Source organism: Phlebotomus papatasi, chromosome 3 (genome assembly GCF_024763615.1).
Source record: "Phlebotomus papatasi isolate M1 chromosome 3, Ppap_2.1, whole genome shotgun sequence".
NCBI lineage: Eukaryota > Metazoa > Arthropoda > Insecta > Diptera > Psychodidae > Phlebotomus > Phlebotomus papatasi.
The window spans coordinates 17163460-17190113 of record NC_077224.1 but is presented as its reverse complement, the minus strand read 5'-3'; the positions used below and the strand labels follow the sequence as shown (position 1 = coordinate 17190113).

Genomic DNA, 26654 nt, shown 5'->3' with positions numbered 1-26654 from the left:
TTTGTGACTTAAAATTTAGTAAACTGATTTTTTAAACAATTCCACATTTAGTACACTAACACATCTTTGCTGGAAAAGCTTTTATATGGTTGACAATGTTGAGAAACATTAACGCAAACATGATTTGTGAATATATTTTTAGTACTCTAGTAAGTTAGTACTGAAAAAGAAATTAGTAATAAAAGAAATCTATCTCAGTATTTTACTTTCTTCGTATCAATAACAAGTGCTTACACCAATCTCATCTAATTTGTACTAAAATAACTGAAAGGCATAACATATTTTTGTAGTATCTCTGAGCTTTAGTACTGCAATGTAACAATTCCTTTTTATTAATTTTCATCAATTTCAAAACGCTATACATTTTTAAAGGGACAAAAGTCAAGTGGAATGAATGTAATATAATTAGTTTGAATTTAGTTTGCATTTTTTTTTTGGATACCAAGTTTGAGAAACAGCTGTACTACTTAAACTACCCTACTATCCCCTAACTTCGATGATTTATTTTTATTCGCATTTTTCATCAATAAATAATTTGGGAACGCTGGAATTATTAGGAACATTTCTGGGGTATGATGGGGTAATTTGAAACTTTGAGTTTACCTGACAGTTTCACATGGCAAAAGGAAAAGACAACGAATATAAGGTCTTGTACTTCTTCGTGGTTTCCTTTTTCTCTTTGACCATCCGAAACAGTGAGAAAATGTCAAAATTCAAAAATAGACATGTTTCCAAATTACCCAGTCTTACTCTAAGCTTTTCAATTTTAAATGGTTTAAAGTTAAACTTGTACTGATACAGTATTACAAATTATTTTCCTACACGTGTAGTTTGTATCAAATCTTTTCAATAGTCATTTGAAAATAGAGCAAACATTACTATAAAATCCAAACTATTGTCAAATTAGTTTGAATTGAGGAAAGCTCTCAGGGGACGTGCAATACATTTGGCTCTTTTCAATTTCATTCGGGAAAATGTGTGATTTGTATTGGATTTATTTGAATTTTCCCCCAAGAACATGCAAGTTCCACACAAAATCCAATACTTATATGGTCGAAGGAAAAAGGACGATGGCACAGACTCCAAAATTCAAATGAGATTTAAGTGGATGAAAAGTGGGACAAAGGAAATAGCTTATTCACATTCTCTCTCACTGGGGTGTCCTTCCCTTTTTTTTTGCTCAGTCACACAGCACCATGTGACCAAAAGCTCCTTTGCAAGGCTAAAGCTTTTCACTCTCTTGTGGCCATGTGGACGGATGGAACAGAGAGAAAAGGAAACAAAGCAATTTTCCTATTGTGTCAAACAAGAAAACTTTCTCGGCTTTTCCCATGGACAACACATAGTTTAACCTTCTTGCCGATGATGGTTTGAAAATTTCCATTGGCAAATCATGTCACTTTATTACATTCTCTAACTCTCTTCTCTTCCCACTTCATCCTCTTAAGACTACATATTTGGACTTTCAGTTTTGAGGAATCATTGAGTAAAACACTATGTAGAAAATAGCTTAGTGAATAAACAGAATTACAGTTGTAGAAAACTTGTATTGAACTTATTATAAAATCAAAAACTTTCACCACAATCAAACTCACAGCCAAACATTTAAAACCCCAATGTCCTCTCCTATTCCCTCCTTTCCCTTGTACATACCCTTAAAGTTTTCCATGTGGGAAAAACCACATGGATGCGGGGAGGGAAAACAATTGTAATTCCAACAAGTACATGAATGAAAATGGGAAAGAGGAAAGACTTTTGCACCAATTCTCTGAGGAATGGCCCTTTTTTTCCACCAGTATGCAGAAAAGGGCACAACAAAATAGTCAAAATTCCAAAACCACAATTCAGTTTACCCGGCTGACCATAAATTTACTTTAAATTTATCAAAAATTCATTTCGATAACCACTACTCGACATCACTTCCTGGGTCAAGCAGAAATCTTCTTTTGTATGACTTAGAGATCATTGCTTTTGTATTTGTAGTACTTATTTGTGTAATTACATTTCAGTTACAAAGTCTGACTCAGAAGACACCCGTTGTGTGGCGCTAGTAATTGTTAAGAGGAATTTTTGACATTTATACTTGAAGATTACTGTGCTTATTATTAGACCTGTCGAGGCAAAGGGAGTTAATCTTTGTTGACCCATGAATGGGGAACATCAAGCTCCGGGTACCTGGGCTACAGAAACCGATAAGTTCGTCACCCTAGGGATCAGGACGTCAAAGAATTCAAAAAATTAGTGATAGATGCGCTTTGAAGTCAGGGGATCGGTTAGAACGAAAAATAGAATGAATTGTATAGTCTTAAGTAAAGTCTATGGATTTGTAAGACACTTAAGTATAACAATAAATTGAATTGAATTAAATTGAATATATACAATTGCAACCAACACCAGGAGAACGCCTCAAAACCGGAAGCTGAAGAACACAAAACAATGTTGAACGACTGGTTAACAACACCTTGTAGTACTAGGCCTTGAATTAACCAATTATCCACTCCTCAGAGCCCTGGGTCTAAATGGGTAGGGGGAAGGGTAATTTGATTTGCTGCGGGGAAAAGGACCCGCACCCCTCCTGGGGAGTCCTGCGATGATTTAAACGGGGGATCATCGTACCTCAGGAGTAATTTAAAATTCCCGTATACGTCAGGCGAGGTACACATACGCCAGTTAATGACAATGACGCAATAAATTGACGTACTTCACTCTAGTTAGAGATTCGAGCCTGTGCAAAACAGTCTGTTTCTATTCGGTGATTCCATTGCAGCTTTCAGCGCAAAGTTACCATCAGAAAAGCTGTCCACGGAGCTCTCTCGACAGTAAGCACGAGAGGAATCATCTCGGGGCGCCAAATAACTGCTATTTACTTACAGTGCCTGGCCGCCACCCAGATTCTCCGCGCCGAAAGATCCGATCGGTAGTGGTGCGAGTAGCCAGAGACCTATTCCCTCAACCTCCGCGCCGAGTGACCGCCACGGCTGATAGTGAAAGGTTGAGAAGGGCCTTACAGCGAAGCTAGTTGCCTTTCCGGCCCACCAGTTCGACCCTCCAACCAGATCGCCGTCACCATCGACCTGCCCCAACTGAGGTGCGCGTAACCATCCCTGGACGCAGCCCTCCCGTTAGGCCGCGGCGAACCAAACGTGGTTGCCGCGCTGGTCGTCAGGTGCAATTGCTCCGGCTGCGGTAGCAAGGAAATCCACCCTTGAGGGTGCGAATTCAAGAGGGAGACGGTGCAACCGCTCAGTCCCGTACGGTTTGCGTGGGAAACCCTTCGCGCCCAGGGAACGCGGGAAAGGTGAAAACACCTTCAACCCCGAGATATACTACCGAGAAGTCGCCATCAATCTCTCCTCGGACCGAGAGGCTCCTGTTGGAGGAAAGCGACTAGGACAGTGAAAGAGAGAAGCAAATAAAGTGTTTAAAAGAAACCCCCTCGTTTCAATCGTTCCCGTCATACCCATCTCCTGACCAAGTCCGGAACATGTTCCCATATTCACCTACAAGCGGGCTAGATGCCTGGTAGGCCCCGGTACACTCAGGTACACCACGATAGAAGATTGGGTAACCAACCCCAGTGAGAAGTCATGAACCTGAGGCTAACAAACAAGGGATCTGGTCCTTCTAAAGAGAATTGGATGAGGTGCTAACAACCCTTCCTTGTAAAAGCAAGTTTGTTGCGAAAACTTGTAAGGAACCTCCGATAGGACGGACTTTTCGACCGCGACCTATGCTACGTTTCTGGAGCGAGCTGACGGATAGTCTCCAAGACTGGAGGAGTTTAGTGCGAGAGACTCGCTCCTTGAAGGGACGATGCAGCCACCTAAGTAAGTAAGTGAGTAAGAGCCCGCGATACAGAGCTCCATGCTTCCTTTTGCTCAATCGAACCAAGACTACTTACTCTGTCCACGAACATACTCTTCATGGTTGACCTTCGAATAATAACCTCTGTAATTTTAATAGGAAATTCCGTAAAAACCTAGATTTTTCAAAAAAAAAAAAAAAAACAAAACAAAACAAAAGGTACTTCTGAAATAAATTGATCCAACAACGGTGATCTTGCAAAAACATGAGAAATCTGTACCGAATCTATACCTAAGTCTCGCGAACACAGGATCTAATTTTTCTAAGGTTGTGATAAAAACTAGGTGCAATTTCTTTCCGTGAAGCCGGCATTGTTCAGGAAAACTGAAGAAACTTCGGTACTGAAGTCCTCAAGGAGTCTAAAAGTTACTGGAAGGACTGAACATGTCACTGGGATCAAGTTCTGCAGACTGTTTACTGAGAAACCAGTAAACAATCTTCGACGAAATTCAACTCAGGCAAATTCGTTAAGCGAACTTGCCTGAGTAGGGTCTGGTGTGGCTTGGTCATTTTCGGTCTAGCTTCCGACGGAGCTACGGCGTGGACCAAGGCATCAGAACATCTCGAAGGAGGAAATAAACCACACAAAAGATGAAAGGTCTTTCATTTGCTTAGAGCGATTTGAAATAAATTTGTGAACCGCTGCCGTATCGATTTTCCAATCATTTTCAAATCTGTCTCCAGACCGCTATACCAAATTTTCGGTGTTCTACAATATTGATAAAATTTACTGGGATCCTAGACAGATAAGGGACAATCAGGTTTGGCAGGGCTAACAATTACCACATATGAATCAGCGATTTGAACTGATATTTTTATGATTCTTTTTAATAAAAGTACTTTAATAAAAAAAAAACAAGATTCAATTTCGCGACTTACAAAAACAAAATAAACGGGTATTGTCATGTGGTAAGCCGGGCAGCCAAAAAGCGTTCCATGGTGGTTTCTTTATTGGTACCAACATAGAACCATATGGTTGGGATATTCCTGTCGAAAATGTACTTATTGCATTGGTTGGTCAGTCACTTGGAAAGCAAATGCTGTTTAATTTGCATGAAACAGCTTTGGTCAGTATCGATAGAGTCTATCATCAAAAGGGGTTTTGTGTTCATGTTTCATTAGTGAATCTTGTTCAAGTGCATACAAACATCCAAGCTTGTTCCAATGGAATTCACCAAATTGCCGCGAATTTTCGATAAACACCCCTATTTTGCTACAATTCATCACACGCGTCAATACAATGTGTGGAAAACTATTCGGCTTTTGCCTGCCTTTTCCACCAAGCCAAATTCTTGATTTTGCAATATTTCGCGAGGTGGTGGTACCTGCAAACAAAAGCGAAAACAATATTCGCAAATTAGTACTATGAGGAAACGGCGAAAATTTATCACTCTTGCTGTGCGCAGGAATTCATCCGATTTCTCAGCTAAAATCTGTACCAAGCATAACGAGATATTTATCAGTTTAATTTTAGGTTAAATTGCAAGGCAATATTTCGCAATGTTACACTAAGCAAATTTCGAGAAATTTTGACTATGGTGGTTCGGATTTTCCTCGTATAACAGTAAATTATAACAGAAAGTTTCCAACTAAACATAGATTATCTATCCTTGTGAAAATCTTTATATATCGTATGTTTTAATAATGGAATTAATTTGTTAAACAACATGGACAGTATCATAGATGCAAGAACATGGCAGTATAACAGTAAATAATAACGCATTTATCATAATTTTAAAATAAGAGATTTTAGATCACTAATTTATATAATGTTAAATGAAATTTCACATCTTGTAGTTAAATTTTATGAGAATTTTATATGAATGAGAAACGATCTCAATTATTTTTACAATAATAATCTTATATTTCTTTAGAGTTAATGAGTAAAACTTCAGTATAACAGTGAATTAAGTTATTCTAGTCATCCTTGCAATTTTTTAAATATAACTTTGATTTGTCTTTAAACTTAATTGAATTGAATTGAATGAGCCTGTATCTTTATTCTCCAGAAAGTAAGCATAGTGTATAACAGTGAGTTATAACAATATATTTTAAAAATCCTTTTGATTAATTTAAAAAATTTCAAAGAATATAGAAGGATCGTTTGTCAAAAATATAAGTAATTTAATTCATAAGTAATACTTATCAGAATATTGCAAGCATATTATTAAAGAAAGGTAGTACTTATCTAATCTAATTAGACACTTTATAACAAATGACCGGTTGGATCAGCAACTGTACTAACTGTATTTGCTTTATATCTACATTTGTTGTAAACGATACTGTTAGCATAGTTTTTGATCCATCGGATGATATTAGATAATTAATTTAAATATCTTACCAACACGAGAAAAGGAATGAAGATAGAGTTATCGGATTAATAATTGGCATCGAATAAACGAACCGTAAAAAATTGGCTAGGAAGTAAAAAAAAATTATAAGAAAAAAAATTTTAAAAAAATCAAACTGAAATTTTACCGATCTGAAATATGTGCCGGAGGCATTTAAAAAATAAAATAAGAACAAAAAAATTAAATTTGGCTAACAAAAAATAAAATTTGGTTAGTAAAAAAATAAAAGAGCATAATTTTATTAACATTAAAGCTACCGACCGTTTTTGGTCAATTTTCTTAGTGCAGTCGGTCAAGTGGCAACCCACAGTAGGGTAGGATACTCAACACATTTTTCTTGGAAGAGTAAAAAATTAAAATTTAAAAACTGAAAACATATTACATACATATTTTAAAAACTTCGTTAAGTTTGATAGTGACATTGTACCGTTTAAATATATGTTAATTTTAAAAAGATTTTAAACCGGTAAATTTGACCGGATCTTGCTAGGTCTAGTGCTAAAAACGGTCAGTAAAAAAATAAAAATGAGTAGTAAAAAATTCAAATCGATCAGTAGAAACGTTCTTGTTGAGCAAAAAGTTTAAAAGTGGTGTAAGAAAAATTACAAAGCGGTCAAAAAAAATAAAAATTAGCAGTAAAAAATGCGGTCAGTAAAAATTTAAACTTGGTCAGTAGAAAATTAAAGGTGAGCAGTAAAAATATTCAATTTGTATTATTTTTTACGGATCACATTTTATTCTTTACTGCTCATTCTTTACAAATTTTTAATTTATCACTGCCAAACCTAAATATTATATTTCTACTGCTCATTTTTACTTTTTACTGACCACATTTTACTTTTTACTGGCGAGATTGTATATTTTTCTAATCATTTCGAACTTTTAGCTGATCGAATTATTAATTTATTTTTATGCTGATCAATTTTAATCTTGTACTGCTAATTAATTTTTTTTTTGCCTTTGATAATTAGAGGAAGATGGGGAAGAACCCAAACTTTCTACATCTCGTAATATTCAATCGGCTTTATGTTTAATAAAAATAGTTTTAAAAAATTCTGGAATTTAATTGGTGTTTCAGCAGGAAAACGATTTTAACATATTTTTAAGTTTTAATAGCAAGAATATACAAAAGTTCCCCAAAATGGAGCAATTTCACGAAAAAATTAAAAAAAATCTTCAATTTGTAATATTTCTAAAAAAAATAAAACTAAAAAAAAATTAAATAGCGTTGAAAAATTGGTTGTTCAATTTTGAGAATTTTCAAAGGACAATTGAAAGGCTTTTTTTAATATGTCAAAAGTTATCTGGATGTCTAAGGATATAATTTTGTCTACAGAAGAGATGAGGATGAATACCACAGCTGTGGAGAAAATTAAAATGGAACAGCTGATCAGTCGCATTCTGACCACCAGCATGCAATTATCGTCCAGTAGTGTCTATATACGTAGTTATTTTGTGTCCAGACCCTATTTCCCACCCATTACTTTGCATGTAAGAGAAAAATTATTAGAAAAATGTTGGAAAATGTTGTTAATTATATTATCCTGTTAAATGTTATACATTGTAGACCTGAGGAAGGGGCCAACAAGCTCCGAAACGTTGTTCGAGTAATAAAGGAGGAGAATGATCTAGGTCAAATCCGTGTTTCTTATTATTCAAAAATCAATCTACTGACCGATCATCTAATATACACTAAAATGCTCAAAGTTTTGGTTCTCGATATATCTTCGTTGAAGATTGCTTAGAAAATGAGATTTTTCTTTGCTTTTTTTTAAACATAGTTGAGACTACAGAGCCTCTGGTGTCAGTTTTAGGAACTTAATGGATTCTTCAAAACTGTCGGCCATTTAAAGGTCTTCAACTTTTATTCCAGTAGACAACTAAGTTCATTCAGTAGAATCGGAGTTATACCCAGCGAGCACAGTTAGCTGAAAAAGCAGCGTTTTCAACATATTTTTGCTGACTCGATTAGAAAAAAATATGCTTACCGGTTAGCAATTCCTGAACAAAAACTGCTAACCAAATATCGCTGCGATAGTGGCCTAAAAGTAGAGGAAAGTAAGAGCACCATTGAATTGGGGCAGATTTGAAATTGAGCTTTTTCTCCTATTTTTAAATGGAATTGAGCCTTATAAAAATGTAATTTAGTTTCACAATTGGTCCGTAGAGCTAAATTATATCACGATAAGGCCCAGTATCATTTCAAAGCTACCCCAATTCAAGGTGCCCCACTTCCCCCTACAAATATGAATAATACTCTATAAACCTACTATGAACAATGTTTTCGTAATAAAATAGGGTAATAACTTTCACTTAAATTAAACTTCTCTAAAATAGTTACCGAATCAGTTAAACGTAAACTACATAAGTCTTATTTTAACGCATGACATTTCAATTCAAATCTTAAAGTCAGCAATTCTCTTCTAACTTGTTCGAAAAACGAAAGAAATCGTGATAGATTCATGTGATATGCATTGATTTGAAAATAGTATCAGTGAAACAACCTTCCGGGAGAATCAGTTGAACCGTAAAACGTTGTATAATTTTGTATGTGAAACATGTATGGCAATCAAATCTCTCTCCCAATTCATATGCTGTTGGATTTTCTGAATAGAATTTATACCAAACTCTAAACAAATAACACAAAACTTCAATCTTATTCAAAGTAGTTTGATATACCCATCTCACGGAGAAGCTACTCCCTCATTTGCCAACTTTTCATCTTCATCACTCTGTCTTTCACAGGAAGGATATATGCTATTTCAATATCCAGGAGAAGGAAATATTTGTATTTTATTAAATGTCAATGAAGATGGATGGTGTAGTGTAGGGAGGACATATAAATTATCAAATTTCACCCTTGGCATTTCACATATTATATACGTTACAGAGTGATTTTCACTTATGTTTCCCTCGCCAGGAAAACTTGTTGCAGACCAATGACCATAAAATGATCAGATTTAAGAGAAAACAAGAACTGACGGTAACATCTTAAATTCATCCTTCCGTTTCCAGCACGCACAACAAACACACCCCCGAACAATTCACTTTCACACATCCCTTCGTTTTGCAATAAAGGCAGAAAAGTAGTACCAGAGGAAAACACCAAGGGCCCGATCGTAAAACAATCAAATGTCAATTTTATCCCAAAATTGACTACGTCAATTGTTTTTTTTTCCATACGCCCACCCACCCACCTTCCCTGGGACAAAAATTGTACAACGATCGAAGGGTAAATTTATGGGAAAATTTGTTGACTTTATAATTTTAATCTCAAGAAAAATTCAACATTAGAGGAGATGGCATAAAAGAACTGACACGTGCCAGGAAAGAATAATATGTATATAAATTTCCCAATTAGAAAATCATTTCCCAACTTTTGCCGAAAAGCACACGAGAGGAGTTTGCCGTTGAGGAACGGGTAGATAATTTTCTCATTATTTCAAACATTTGGGAACATGTTATTCAAAAGGAGCACAAAAATATATAGGGCATACTTTAGAATTTTTTTTCCTTATGATTTTGTATAAGTAAAGCATTCCAAGAATCCCTCATTAAAATCTCAGACTCTCCAAGTTTATCTTGTTCTTTAATTTTTTCTCCTTCCTCACTGTCTTCTTCAATTTGTGAATGTTATTATAAAATAACAAAAATGATGAATGTGGGGTTAGCGAAAAAAACTAAAGAGGAACACGAGACAGCCTATTGAAAAATAACAAATGAAAGAAAGAAAATAGGGCATTATTATTGCAAAGAAATATAATAATAAAAATTTAAGACAAGTAATTGAAATATAACGTGGAATAAAACTTTTGTTTTGATGTTTTTCAGCTCGTTAGTGCATTTTAGCACAACATAAAATCAAGATTAAAATTGTTATGAACTGAAATATCTATTTCAATTCTACTTTATTACCCAACCTACTTTATAACCCAATTGTAATACCCCAATACATTTCATTTGACCAAGAAATGATTATGAAATCATTAGGCATAATAAAAATTTAGAACAGATCTGTACTAACAAAATAATTTACTAAGATTTTGTAATCAATCAGTAAAATAAAATTTAAAAAAACCAGTAACTTAATTATTTTATAAAAGTCCAAAAATATTACAATGAAGAATTAGTACTTGATGAAACATTTGTACTAAATTTGATTTTTTGATTTATTGTTTGAAAATAAACAAAACAGTATTTACTGATTGAAGGTTCATCAGAAACAAATCAAATTGGTCAATAAACAAACTAAAGAGTGATTTAGAACTTAAAGTAAGACCGAAAAATGCTAAAATAGATCATAACTACGTATCTTTTAGACATCTTCAATTTTAGTTTGCCAAAAAAATCATTAAGCAAGATTATTGACTCTGTAAATTTTTAATTATAAAAATGAGGAACTTCGAGAAATGAGAGGATTTTCTGATATAAGAGTTCACTTAATTATCCAAGTCAATTTAGGTACGAGTTAAATTAAATTGAATTTTTGCAAATCCGAAAATTACTGACAATTCAGTGACAGGAGAAAAATTCAACCAAATTACCTACTTTAATAATGGAACATCAAATATTTGATTTAAATATTTAGTACTTACATTAATCTTTGGCTAAACAGAAAAAAAAATTTTGTAAAAATGTTCGTAAATGTTTGTGAATTCCTATGGGGGAGTTACAAAATGCTCGTGAATCGTATAACCCACAAACAAGTTCGTAAAAATTTGTACTTTTTTCACAAACATTGTTCTGTAGCGGAACATCCGTGTTCCTATTTGTTAACTCCTTCCCCTTCCTTATTTTAGTTAAGATATTTGATGAAATATGTTATGCTTTAAGATTATTATGCTTATTATGCTGATTATAATTTCCTAGTGTTGCGCTTACTGCTAAATAAACATAAAATATGCATAAAAGTAAGTGCAACACTAGAATACATGGAAGTCGCTCGAAGTCGCGTATCAGTTCGTAACATGATCATTTGACGAACAATTTTTGTAGTTTTACAAACATTTGTTCGTAAACACACAAAAAATGTACAAACAAATGACAAAATTTTACGAACATTTTTTGTGTGTTTACGAACATTTACGAACAAATATTTGTAAAAGTATAAAAATTGTTCGTAAAATGATCATGTTACGAAAAATGTTTGTGAAAAAAGTACAAACTTTTACGAACATGTTTGTGGGTTATACAATTCACGAGCATTTCGTAACTCCCCGAGTGAGATCCGAGTGAGTCCGACAACCTAAACGTAAAATGGAAGAAGAAGAAGACTTACATTAAATATTTTGAGTTCTAAATTAAACATCATTACGCTTTATGTACTAAAATCTTTGAAAAAGAATGTATTAATACTCCCTCTGTCCCGAAATAAGTCGTACGTTTGCTAGTACATTTTATATGAAAGAATGTACGACCGTACGACTTATTTCGGGACAGCGGGAGTATAAAACTGCAATAAACATTGGTAAAAAAAATAAATTAGGTCAATAAAATATCAAATCTGGATCATCAGTAATGTGTCCGTCACATATATTTTAGATCAAGATATTTCACTAAATCAAATTTTCCATTCCCTTCCCTCTCAAGTCTAAAGTATATCTATTCCGCTCTTTCGCACTCTTTCACATGTTGTAAGCATCAGAATAAATTCAATTTAGACTTGTATACGAAAGAATGAAACAGACCGTGCAATTTTAATTTAATGTCGCTGACACATCATATGGGCCAGGAAAATTTCATGACATCAAAATTCACATCCCTTTCTTTCTCCAGCATTTTGGATATGTCTATCCCATTTTCTTACACTCAAAATCGGATTGAACTCAATTGAATTTGTATTGATGTTCAAAAGAGGAAGAATAGTGCGAAAGAGTGAGATAGACATATGCAAAACGTTTGAGAAATGGCTGCGTCAATTTTAATTTCGGGAACTTTTTCTAATCTAAAAGATATACCGGAGCTATAAGAAAAAGGAATATAAATTTCAATTTCATTAAATTTTCCTGATTTAGAAGGTATGCTGGAGCTACGTTATTGATTTTTTATGTTGCACAAAGGAACATTAAAAAATTAAAATTAGTCTGTCATGGCCCCGTCACACCTTTTAGATCATGAAAATCTACAAAGTCAAAATTTGCTTTTCTTTCTTTCTCAAAAGAATTACTTAAGTCTATCCCACTCTTTCGGTCTCAAAATTGCACTGTACTAAATATAAGTGATGTTCAAAAGAAGAAGAGTACGAAAGAGTAGGATAGACATATGCAAAGCTTTTAAGAAGGAAACGGATGTGAATTTTGACTTTTTGAAATTTTTCTGATCTAAAATGTGTACAAAAGGCATAAAAAGTCAAATTAGGTGAGTACTCAATTTAGATCTCCGAAATAAATGATTTTTTTAATGTAAAGTATGACAAACGGAGGATTTTCATTTCACCTGCAACAAGTTTAGATGTTAATTAAATGAATTAAGCCCATTTTGGCAAAGATTTATGTGTTTTACTGACCAAATTTAATTTCTTACTCTGTGAATTTAGTTTTTGCTGCTAATTTGTTTTCGTGCAATAAATTTTGGGCATTCAAAAACTATTTTTTTGTGTACAAAACCAAAGTGATTTTTCATGATTTCATGATTTTTCTGAAAAAAAATTCATGAAATCAAAATTTACATCCCTTTTTCTCAAATGTATTGCACATGTCACTCACTTTTTTGCATTGAAATCTAAATTGTATTGATTCTGATGCGTACAAAAACCAGGAGATTTTTGAAGAGTGGGACGAACATATGCAAAATGTTTGAGAGAGATAGGAATGTAAATTTAGATTTCTTGAAATTTTCCTGATGTAAGGATATATCGGATCCATAAAAAAATTCTTTTAGAAAATCAAAGATTAATTACTAATGGCGGTGGCACACCTTTTCAATTGAGTGAATTTCAACCGATTGAAATTTTACCTCTAACTTTTTCAAACTGAAATAAGATTTATATGTGTCTCTTTCTGTCAAATGGAAATTAAAATTGAAATTCAATTTCAATTTTAAATTTCATTTGACAGAAAGAGACACCTTATATCTGATTTCCCTCTGAAAGAGTAAGAGGTAAAATTTCAATCGGTTGAAATTCAATCAATTAAAAAGGTGTGCCAGCGCCATAAAAATTTACATCTTATTCTTTCACACAAAAATCAGATATAGTTGTCTCTTTCTGTCAGATCAAAATTAAAATTTCAATCTCAAGAAAGAGACAAGTAATATCTGGTTTTGTTTGAAAGAGTATGAGGTAAAATTTCAATAGATTGAATTTCAGTAAATTTTAATATTTAGCCAAAGCAGCAGAAAAGTGGTTAACTAACCTTAAAATGCAATTTGATAAGATTTCATCACATGAAATTCACCTATAAGTTGATGAATACATTTTCTTTTAATCTCTTTATGCAACGAAACACTTTGAAAAAATCCTGCAAGAACAAGCAATAGAAAAAAGCTCCTGACGACACGACAGCAAGAATTGAAAAGCATTGTATTAACATAAAATTAAAGGTTTTCTCGTGCTTTCTCCCACATTCACCAAAGCATTACAGTAAAATTGTTAAGGAGAGATGAAGGTGGAATTTAGAGAGGGTGCTCTAGTTGGAGAAAAAAAAAAGAAATCTCTCACTCGAAGAGCAAAATTTCTTCAGTTGAGGATTTATGCTGTGCCCATAATTAATTTGTCATGTTTATTTATGAGGCTCTGAGGGGGAATGAGAAAGATTTCACTGCAGAAATATGAGACTTTTTAGCTTTTTGTGCGGAGTTTTTGAAGGACATTGGAGGAGGATTGCAGAGAAATCTCTGTGAGTTGTTTCCAACCCCACCTGCGCTGTCCCAATTGGATGAACCCTTATCACTGACTTGTCAAGATCTTACGACAAGGAGAGAATGCCTTCCGGAAACTGCCAAGAATATGGGAGGTATTTTGAGATCCTTATGGGGCAAAGAAACTCTTCATAATTCTCTCTAAATATTACACCTTATCCAACGAAATTTTATCCATTTTATTGACAAGAAGGATAAAAACATATATTAAAAAAAAGTTCTATTGCAATATTTCACGAACAATACCCAGGATTTTTTTCTTCTTCTTTCCCCTTTTCAAATTATATTTTAAAATGGGTTGCATATCCTTTCAAATAATCATTTTATGCGAGCCCCAATGATTTTTCCTCTGATCCTAGTACATCCTATCAGTTATATGTTTCCTGGTGCAATTTTCATATCTCTCATGAGTTGTTTGGCAGATTATAAAAGCGTGAGCGAGAAAAAATTGGCAGCGGCATTATCAACATCATTTCACTTTATACATTGGTCCATGGCATAGAGACTGGGTTGAGTGGAGTTTTATGTGTACGCGGGAAAAATGTCATAAAACATGGTTGATGGCTTTTCATCACTCGACGGATAAAAATTGAAGGATGGAAAAATGCCAGAGGCTCGTCATCAGTTGGAAGAATCTCATTCTAAATTTGAATTGAAAAAAAAAAACAATTTTATTTGAACCTCTGACTTCAATCTGAATATATTGAAAAGAAACATGATGAGGGTTTCAATCAGCCAAAAAAAAAAGACACAAGACCAAATAAAACATTCAGTTATATCTAAACACTCTGCAATCAACAATGATTGACCCCTTTGGGAAAATCTCACGAGTTTCGAATGGAAATAAAAGTCATTAATCGCTACTCGTATTGTTTTAGTTTCCCATCGTGTTTTTTTTCTCTTTTTGCAAATAACCCTTGCAACAAAATCATATCGAATATCCTCGCTGGGATTAACAATGGTGTTTCTAAAACATTTTTTTTACAGAGATAAATGGGAAAGCTCCACTTGACACAATCCCCCTATCTAGACCGATTTGCATTTCAAATTTAAAATATTGCACAACAACTATAATCGGTGGTGTATGTTGTATTGTCCTAACTGAAAAAGATACTAACACTAACATATGAATCCAATGGATAAGATTCTCTATTCTTCTAAAGAGTGAATGCAATTGGTTAAGTAGTAGAGCACTCGTTCTGAGTAATACGGACTTTAGACCCGAGACTTATACGGGCTTCAAACCTAAGGCTTAGCTATATGGCTTAACTTCTCTAATTCCTTATCAGTCAAGATCTGTTGGGAAAATATGACTTAGGATTGGACATTATGGACAAATGATCCAGTTAATTCTGAAAAATCAATAAAATTTATTGCTATTTTGAAATTTGAGACCCAAGGGAACTGGGCTAAACCTCAGGTCTGAAGCCGGCCTTAGCGATATGGCTTAACTGCTCTAATTTCTCAACAATCAATTTTTTTTGGAAAAATTTAACTTAGGAATGAATTACTAAGGACAAATGACCTAATAAATTCTGAAAAAAAAACAATAAAATTAGTTGCTATTTAGGATTTTGAGACCGTCAGGAACTGGGCTAAACCTGTAGTCTGAAAACCGCTTAACCTTGCATTCTAATCCCCATTTCTTTCATCAAAAATTATACTTATACCAATAAAGAAACATGCAATTGACCACTTTATCTATGTAAAAAAAAATTACTTTTAAGGTGGCCTACACTCTATAGGGTAAACTTTGGAATCTGGGATAATTTTTCTTAGAACTTGACAACTGCAGTGATCCGGTTCGTTTAACATTTTTCTTTGACAAAATACCAAATTTCCTACTATTTGGGTTACTATTAGATAATTGCATAAGTTCATGGGACTTTTTCACGCAGATCGTTAAAGGGTATCACTTAGCTCACTTCCACCTTTCAGGTTTACTTTTCTGCTTGTACTGGAAAGACTATAGTGTCTCACATCCCTTTAATGCCAAGTATCCTTCAAATCGCTGGATATGTCCTTTGGACGACTTTTCCAAAATGTGGAGCAAAAATGTGTATTTGTAGTATTTAATGTTAAGCGAATTTTGGAAAGGTCCAATTGAAGAACGTCCACAGAAAAACATTTTGGGCATATATTTAAATCATACTCTTGCTCTTAGAATGATTAAAAGGTGTTTTGGAAAATTCCAAAATAGAGGTTTATCCTTCGAAATATTAACTCCATTTTAAACGGCCTCTATGGTAATATTTTGAGTATCCTAGCGAAAAAAAATTTGTGGATAACAATTGAATAGATTGTTAAGGTGTTGGACAACAATAGTTTCATCGTATTTCGCTATTTTAGAAGAGCTTTGATACGTTTAAAAGCTCGATAAATAGGTGACACATCTTTTCAATGAGAAAGGAATTAAGGGAACCCTATGAATTTAGGGAATGTAGCCATTTCTTTACTGATATGCTGCGATGAAGAAATTTTTCTGGATGGACTAGTGACAGGTGATGAGAAATAGATTTAATAGAACAATATGCAGCGGAAAAAATCTTTGGAAAAAAAACAACCAACCTTATTGCAAAAACTAATTTGTATAAATTGTAAATTTGATGGGATTCCACGAAAATTAATCACTTTGAGCTACTCCAATGCGATGATACAGTCATAGACAATAAGCATTGTGCTTAATTCGTTAGATTCAATGCGCTTGGTTAATAAAAATGTCTGATTTTGTCCAAAAGACAGGGCATGATCTTCCAAAATGACAACACTTAATCGTGAGATTAATCAGACGCTGCCAAAATTACAGGAGTTGCAATAAGAAACTCTCCATAACTTGGAATATTCTTCAGATATTGCCCCTTCAGGATATCATTTGTTGCAATCTCTACAAAATAATTTCGTGTGCAAAAATATGTATTCTGCTCAGGCTGTCAAAAACAACCTAGCGAGCTTTCTTCAAGAAAAAACAGGCTCTTCCTTAAAAAATTGAATTGATAAGCTTATACATCTTTCGAGGACAAGTGTTAAGACCAATGGAGACTATATCCTTGATTATACAAATAATATTTCTAAAAGAAAATATGTGTTGAAATTTACATTTGGGAGTCCTACGAACTTATGCAATCATAACTCATGCAATCACAATAACTCGTCGAGCACTCACAACCCCATCTAGTGGAACTATATAGCGATATCGTAACTTGAAGTTAGCCGCTGTTATGGCACTCCTCAAAGTTACCACCCCAGCTGAATAGTGATTGATACCGTTAGCTTAGAAGAGTATTCGTCAGGACGGGCTTTCTCCCTCCAACTCCTCCATGTTCAACAGTCCTACTACAATATTTATATCTAAAAATTGCAGTACTGTATTACAGAATTTCAAGCCGTTTCCAACTGTTTGTTAAAATCGCTTAAATCATTCAAAAACAAATTTAAAAAAAGAAATTATCTAAAATTCCTCCATTTTGATTTTTCAATTTTAAATTTAAATTTCAATTTAAATTAAATTTAAATTCAATTTAAAATTAAGTAAATTAAAAACATTGTGGATATATAATTTATTTATTTAAATTTTCGTTTCAATTCTGTAGGAAAATATATCATATTAAGGAGTAATTTAATTAATTACCTTCATAGGCCTTACTGTAACTGATTGTAGGGGAAAGCACGCTGCCTTCGGACGACTCAAACTTCGATCAATTCATTTTTTTCAATTTTTTAAAATTAATTTGGGCCCTATAATTTTATATTTTAATAGCTAGTCCAATGCCTGAAATTTCCAGAAAAGAGCTACTGGTGAAATTCATTAAGAACATGTCCGAAGTTTGAATCATCCGAAAGTAGCGCACTTTCCACTATTTCGTTTTTTCCAAGATCTTTTTATATTCATTTCTAATTAAAAAAAATTAAATTTCTCATATGACATTGTCATATTGTTATAGAATACCCTTATACAATGCTCTCTATCAATTATAGGGGAAAGCACACTACTTGCGGACGATTATATTATAATAATTATATTTTAATAGCTAATCCTATGCCCTAAATTTCCTGGAAGGAGCTATGGATCAAATCCATTAACACAGAAAAAAATTGCGTTGTCCAAAGCTTGAGTCATCCGAAAGTAGCGCACTTTCCCCTACTGTGGGATCCACAAACATTAAAACTATTTTTCTTCACTAAGGGCCTACAAATTGTTTTACTAAAAGTCTTTAAAATCAATAAAGCGTTTAACAGTCGAAAATAGTGTGAAAATTTAGCAAAAAGAAGTGTCCAATAATGGTTATTAATCAACTATAATTTATAATTGCACTATTTTATTTATAAATACCGCTTCTATACAACTTTCCGTTCAACTTATAAGGAGTGATTTTCATTCTCATCAGATATTCGAAAACTTTTAATTAATATTATTAAAAATAAATCTTGGATTCACCAATATTTTCAACTTAATATAGGAGTTTTCAATTTTTCAGCATAAAATTTTATTTCTATGCAAAGCTAGATAATGGAGAATGAAAATGTGAATTTTATGCAAATTGTTTGGGGATTTTTCCCTCATATATATTGTCTTTATTCGCGTCTTCCGCGTAAAACTCTTCAATTGATGCTGCAAATATCCTACAAATCTGCCATATTCACATTGGTTCTTTTTTTATCCATGCCATAATAACAGATAAATTGATTAAAACTTTTTTTTTATGCCATCAGAAATATTTGTCATTGACAGAAATAATCTCTTTTTTATATCCTCAAAAATTTGTACAAATTTCATTGGGATTTTGGGAATTTTTTTTTAATGGGAGCAAAAATGGTGAAAAATTTTGCGATACTGGTATAGTGCAAGTTGTTAAAGATTATTGGATAGTAAATTTTGAGCAATAAGTGTCATTAGATTTTACATACACCATTGAATGATAAAATTATGTACAATTTCTCTGTGTTGAATAACCATTACCCTCCCATTGAAACGATGGGAAAATGTCTTTGGAATTTCATGAGTGAATGTATGCCGGAACATTTTCCTTATAATCAAATTTGTAGCCCTAATTTAAACTTTAGAGAACTTTGAGCTAAATCAATTCACCATCTTCGTCAGACTTACTAAAGACGAGAATTGAGCATCTCACTTGCTCTCCATACTGAGTCACATTTTGTGGCAAAGACCTTCAATTCCCAAACTCATCCCATTTTGGGAAAAATTTTTCCCAAACCCCTTCTTTGACTCTTTATGAAATGGAAAACCCCCTTTCTAACAACTCCCTCATTATTTGATCTTTCTATATCCCCCGCTAAAGCGTCTGCGACAGAAAAGAAGCACCGAAAGCTTAACCGCAGAAAAATATAGATTTTGACGCTTTTAAAGATGTCAAAGTGAATTAGACTGTGGAAAATGTATATGGAAAAGAGAATGGAAAGATTGCATACAATAAATTATACAATATGAATTATATTCTACTCCTTTTTTTTACCACCCATCAACCATATCGGCAAATCCTCAAACCCCTTTCAACCATCGTCCTCTGATGAATTAATTACTCGACGCAAGCAATTAATTCATATTTCTCCATCAAAATGGTAATTTTTCCCATCATGCGCATCATTTCGGCACGTGTATGAACATTTTTCATTCGATGATGGATGAATAACACAATATTTATAAATGTTGCACAACCATGCTGCTCTTTAAATAAATTATAATGGATGATATTTAATATAGAATAAACAATGAAGTTTTCCCAATATAGGAAAAAGCTCACTCAATACAAATCCCCTTTCTCTCTGATCCCCCGCATACAAAACGTCATCATCTGCGGCCAATGACACTGATTATTTATTCGTAAACTCCGTGCCAGATTTACCAACAAATACCTAGAGGAGAAAACGCGGGAAAACTCATAGACATAATTGAGATTTACGCGAAAAATCGCGTAGTAAGAGAAAATGGAGAAAATCCCTCACTGGAATTCTATGATTTTCCCCTTTGAACAGAGCTTTCCCAGAGCTTTCAGAAACTCTGCCAATTTTCCACGCAAAGACATCAACCAACTTTTCCACCGAAAGCTCTCGTGGCTCTTCAGGAATTCTCTCACCCACGTGAACTTGAAAATTTGGGAGAGAACTGAGAGAAACTGAGAGCATAATAAAGAGTTTCAACAAGTTGCCAGAACGTGCAAAGGGCGCAAGGCAGGATGATTGAAATAGAAATGGTGTACATACAAAGATAGATAAATCTGCGGTGCGAATCAAAAAATGTTAAAAAAAATGGAAACGAAATTGATTTTACTCTGGAAGTTGATTACCCACGCTAAGACGGCGGTGGCCGCTTTTACTCAACCAACTTCACGAGGAAAGAGATTCCCAAATAGCGTGCCACTGCTACAGAGTTCCTCTTTTGCCATGAATACATATACAATTAAATTAAAATTTTTAATCTAAATAATCCATAACACTCTCAAACGTGAATTCTTGCAATTTTCTAAGTCTATCAAGAGCTTTTCCTCAAAAGCAGTAGGGTAAAGTACAAGTTGGGCATAGTGTTACAAGTTGGACACTTCGCCGGTACAAGTTGGACAGAGATTTTCTCTTGATAAATACAGTACTACATTTTTTTAAGTACAAGGAACCAAATTATAAAACTTGAACATTAAAAATATACAAATAAAAATGAAGTACTAAATTTATCAAGAAAACAAGCCATGTCCAACTTGTACCATGGTCCAACTTGTACCACTTTACCCTACAGCAAATGATTTGAATTAAAATTGAAAATTAAATTTGAATTTCTAAAAATGTGCTCTTAGTAAATAATACTCTGTGTAAAAATCTTCAGTACGATCTCAGATGTATACGTTAGACTATTTTTGTAGATTTAATATTCTGGATCAATAAGCGAAAGTGCACTACTTTCGCTGAAGCTTCAAGCACCTAATTTTTATCTATATATTCCTAATGGATATGACCCGTGGCTCTTTTCAGGAAATTTGAGGCATCGGATTAGCTATTAAAATATAATAATATAATGGGTCAAAGTCATACACTGAGATCCGAAAGTAATCGGTGTAAATATTATGTTTTTTAGGTGAATTGGGGTTTAAAGTTACCCTTTTTCATGTTAATTTTACCCTTAAAAAGGTGTAAAATTAACATTAAAAATGTTGATGTATTTTTACACCTAAAAAGTGTTAAAGTTATGAAGAAAAGAAGTTAATCGCACTCCCGTTTTTTTCTCAGTGTAGAAAGTGTCGACTAACTCAGAATATAAGTCGAACAACTCGATTTTTCACAAAAATCGTTTTATTCGCTTTTTGGATACCTCTTTATACCCTCTATCTTCCCTGTGAATATTATACTTGAAAGACAATTATTAGGTGAGATTCTTAACAATCTCACCTACTATAATCCTAACAAAATTTCATGTCGTCCGATCGACCTCAAACTTGGCCAAAATGTGTTTCGCCACTTCCTGATCACGAATATATATGTGGCTATTTTACGTTCCCGGCCGGCCGGCCGGCCGCTCTTTGGAGCTTAATAGCTCCTAAACTAAAAAAGATATCGACTTGCGGTTTTCGGCAAAGGTTATATATCGGGTGAAAATTGCAACTTGGTGCATTGACCCCCCACCCCCCACCCCTCCTTCCGCCATTTTGAAGACCCCCCTTTTTTTGTTTTCTCAATAGCTCCGCCCCTATGGCATCGAGCGGGCTCAAATTTTAGTATGTTATAGCTGGGTCTTAGAGCTTTCCATCAATACCAAACTTAAGGTCCCCCGACCCCAATGACCAGAGCTATAAGGGTCCAAAAAAAATTTCTTAAAATGGCCATAACTCCGGTTCTAATTGTCAGAATTTAAAAAATGAGGGCTTTTTGGAAAGCTCTCGTGAAATGCCACTTCCTCTTCTAACATCGCAAGTTCATAAAACCACCGCTAGGGGCGCTATTCTTAAAAAGAAAATTTTTAAATTTTATAAGTTAAATAACTCAAAAATTCCATTGTGCATCGGGCTGAAATTTTAGTATGTTGTAGCCGTTGATTATACCTATCAAACAAAAAAAACCTTAAGTCGATCCATAACCCCTGACCCGAGCTATAAGGGGTCAAAGTTCGAACATTGACCGGCCTCTATCTCCGGTTCTAACTAACATAGCGACCTAAATTTTACCTTTTTGGTTTTGTCTCGATGAGCGCTTTCAGATGGAAGTTCAAAAAGTCACCACAGGTGGCGTTGTGATAGCGTCAAAATTCATCGAAATTCAAAGTCACTTTTCTCAAAAACGGCATTGTGCAAGTTAATGAAATTTTAGTATGTTGTAGTCCAGTCTAGGACGTTTCCAAAATGGTGCGTATGTGCGCTGTGGTTTCAATAGAACCGGAGATATGAGGGGTCAAAGTTCACGAAATTCAAAAAATCATATCTCCGGTTCTATATGACCGATTTTGATGAATGAGGGCTTAAACGAAAGATCTCACCAAATGCTACAACTTTCTAGAATATTTGAACTTCGTGGAACCAACACCAGGGGCGCCACAGTCGAAAAACCAATTTCAATATCACATAACCTCAATTATCTCGACTGTCGCTGAACCGATTTTGATGATTACTTCAACATAATTGTAGATCACATTTGTCTCTACATTTCGTCCATACATCATTTTCCACTCAGACTACGCTATCACTCCGATTTTGCCGTTTAAGTGTGAAAAAATTGATTTTTCCAATAATAACGCTTTGAAATCACTCAGATGCCAATTTGACTGCCTCTACTCCACCAAGACACTTAAAATATGGTTTTAAATGGAAAGTCCCACAAAATACAACAATTCTTTGATATAGTTGAAGTTCAATAAATGACTACTTGGGGAACTCTGGATGAAAAAACGAGTTAAGAAACAAAAAACCTCGATTATCTTGGCTTCTGAGTAATCGATGAGATCATGTTCTATGGGAAAATTATAGAGAACATTCTGGTCTACATTTCACCCATATATCACTTTTCTGTCAGTTCATTCAAATCCTTGATATTTTGGTTTAAATACAAAATTTGTATAATTTCACGAATTTGATTCAAGATAACTGAATGGCGTCTCCCAACTTCAGCTCTAAATCGAATTTGCATGCACTCCGAGTTAGCTCACGTTAAGAATCTCACCTACATAAGCCGGTTAGGATTATCTGTCCCTTTTCAAAGTTATAGAGATTTTAAATCTCAAAAAGCCTATAGTTTGCATGTAACATCTCAGCTTCAAATCGCTCTCCTGTAAAATTTGCCAACTGTGAGTTATTCGTGTATTATTCTGAATGGTCGATGTATTGAAAGAAAAAAACGATTTATTCGAAGCTTGAGTCGTCCTAACGTAGTGCGCTTTTCCCTACTGATTTTTTATTCACGTCGATATTTCAGTAATCAAAATCGTATTTATTGGTCAAAATCGATTTGTGTCCTCGCTGAAACTAAGTGATCAAAATCAATTTAAACTTGCCAAATTTGGAATTTTACAGATCAAATTTTACTAATCTATATTGCAGTTCTATTGCCAAGGGCAACGTTTTCACTCTTGGCTGATTTTTGTTCTGGGCAAAATTTATTTGTTCACTGATCAAAATCAGTTTGTCTACTCAACAAAATTGATATTTCTACTCACAAAAATTTAAATTTTATAGCTCTGGCGGCTCCGGCACATCCTTTAGATCAGGAAAATTCATAAAATCAAAAATCACATCCCTTTTTCTCAAAAGTTACGGTTATGTCTATCCTACTCTTTCAAATTCTTCTTCTTTTGAACGTCACACAAAATTAAATTTAGTTCAGCCCAATTTAGAGTCTGAAAGAGCGGGATACTTTTAAAAAATTCTTTTAGGAAAGAAAGGGACGCGAATTTTCAAAAGGTCTGCCGCTGGCATTAATAATAAAATTCCATTTTTCACTGACATTTTTTATTAACCATAATTGATTTTAATTGATCGAAATTGATTTGTTTCTTCGCCGAAATTGAATTTTCTTCTTGATAAAAATCGGTTTTCCAATGACCAAATTTAGCATTTCACAGATTGACCTAAATTACAGATCCATTGACCATAACATTTTCACATAAAGCTTTTGCCTATATTTTTAGTGACCAAATTTGATTTGTTCACTGATCAAACTTGATTTTTTACTCACGAATATTTGATTTTTCGATTTAGAAAAATTTAAATTTTAATAAAAAAAAATTCGATCTTTTACTAACCAAAATTTGTTATTTTTCATGTTAAAGAGTAAGTATTTTTTACTGATCGAAATTACAATTCTCTTGATTATTTCCACAATACTAACAATAACAATCAAACATATTTTTTCTGATATTTTTTTCTGACCAAAATTGATTTTCTAACTGATAAAAAATATTTTTTTTTACTTTCCCTAATTAATTTTGTTGCTTCCTAAAATTAAATTATTACTGATCAATATCGATCTTTTACTGACCGAATTTTCTATTTAACAGATTGAATTTTAAGTATTTTTTACTAAACGAAATTACAATTTTACTGATTAATTCTACAATTTTACTAACTAGGTCTATATTTTTGTTGATAACTTTTGCTAAAATACTGACCACAAATATTTTTCTTTGTGAAATTTGATCGAATAAAATTATTCAAAAAATTAACACAATTCAGAAATTTTTAATCAATGTTAATTTAATTTTTGTCTTTATGGCTCCGGCACGCGTTTTAGATCAGGAAAATTTTGTAAATTAAAATTCACATCTTTTTCTCTCAAACAGTTTCTGTCCATGTCATTCTTTCCCACTCAAAATTAGACTGAACTAAATTAAATTTGGATGTGATGTTCAAAAGAAGAAGAAGAGTGCGAAATCATAGATTAGACTTATATAAACAATTTCAGAAAGAAAAGGATGTGAATTTTGATTTCATTAAATTTTAGTGTCCTAAAGGGTGTGCCGGAGCCAACACAGTCAAAATTCAAAATTAAAATAAAATTAAGAAAATATATTTATTGATTTTTTGTATTTTTAAAAATTACCTTTTTTCAATACATCCATATTTATTATTTTTGTATTGAACAAATTACAGAATATTTCATTTTAACTCTTTAAATTTGAATTTTTCCGAAAACAATATAAAATGTTGGAATTTTGCCTAGTTCAAAGTCTAAATTCGAAGAAAATTTAAGATTAAATTGGCATTAGTAAAATTTCATTATTATTTTTTTGCTTAATTGCGCGTGTATAATCACACTCTTTTATAATATTTCTATTTTCGCTTAATTTTCAAATATATTTTAAAATTTGATAATGTTTATATGTAAAAAGTGATTATAAAACCTTTAAAAGAGAAAATACTATATGGTTTATCAACAAAAATATTTCAATTTTTCCAAGATTGCTGACGTTATTCAAAGGTATTTTATAATTAAACAAAGTGAAGCCTGTTAATATTTAAGAAGGACTTTATTAAAAAATTAAAAGTAAGTACGACGTGTAAAATGTGCAAAATCTAAATATTAAAAGAATATAGATAGAAAACGAATTGGATTTATAAATTCTTCTAGTATGAATAGTTCTTGTCGAGTACTATGTGAAGTGTAGATGGCGCGGCGCTCTGCTGTCAATATATTCAAACAATAGGGAAAACCAACAAAAAAATAGATAAAAACATGAACAAATAGCATCAATAAATTCTTCTACTGTATAAAATTCATGTCAAGATTATAGAAATACAATAGACTCTCGCTAATTCGGCTCCTTTAAGATCGGGCTACTTTTTAATTCGGGCAGAAGTTACATTTGACAAATGTTTGTTATCATTTTTCAAGTTTTATTATGATTATCAAATGAAGCAAATATGTTCAAATTTGCCGTGGTTTGTCTTAACACTAAACCTACCGACCGTTTTTGGTCGTTTTTCGGTCAAATGACAAACCGCGGTAGGGCAGGATACTCAACAAATTTGTCTTGGAAAAGTGCAAAAAATTAAAATTGAAACACTGAAAAATATATTACATGTATATTTTAAGAAATTCATAAAGTTTGATAGTGACATTGTACCGTTTAAATATATGTTAATTTTAATCCGGTCAATTTGACCGGGTCTTGGTAGGTTTAGTGTTAAGCATGATGTTATTTTACATTATTGAGGGCTTTTCACTAAATTCACCATAAATATGATTATGTAAACTTAGTATGAGTATGCAGATGAACAAAAAATCGTTGCATTTTAAACAGTTTGTCGCCTGAATTTCTCTCTAATTCAGGTGACATTTCGGTCGCATATGCCCGAATTTGAGAGAGTCTACTGTACTCAATTAACGAACTAAAATTCAACATGACATGCAGATGGCGCAATAATCTGCTGTCAACCCTGTCAATATCTTCAAAAATATTAAAATTTAAGTATTAAAATATTGAGATCTAATACTTCTATAACATACAATTTCTATCAAGTTCATAGAAATATTCTGTCAATTAATAGTTAGTGTGTCATGAAGATGGCGCGACACGCTACTGTCAAAATGTTCATCGTTCATGAACTTAAAGTGCTCTCTGTCATTAATTAAATAATAATTAAAGGCATTATT

The 26654-nt window shown here is 33.2% G+C and overlaps 1 long non-coding RNA gene across 1 annotated transcript in view; it reads right to left on the bottom strand.

The window, feature by feature from the left end:
- LOC129807906 (uncharacterized) overlaps nucleotides 1-26654 on the bottom strand; it is a 194884-nt gene that overhangs the window by 149124 nt on the left and 19106 nt on the right. The window lies entirely within an intron of this gene.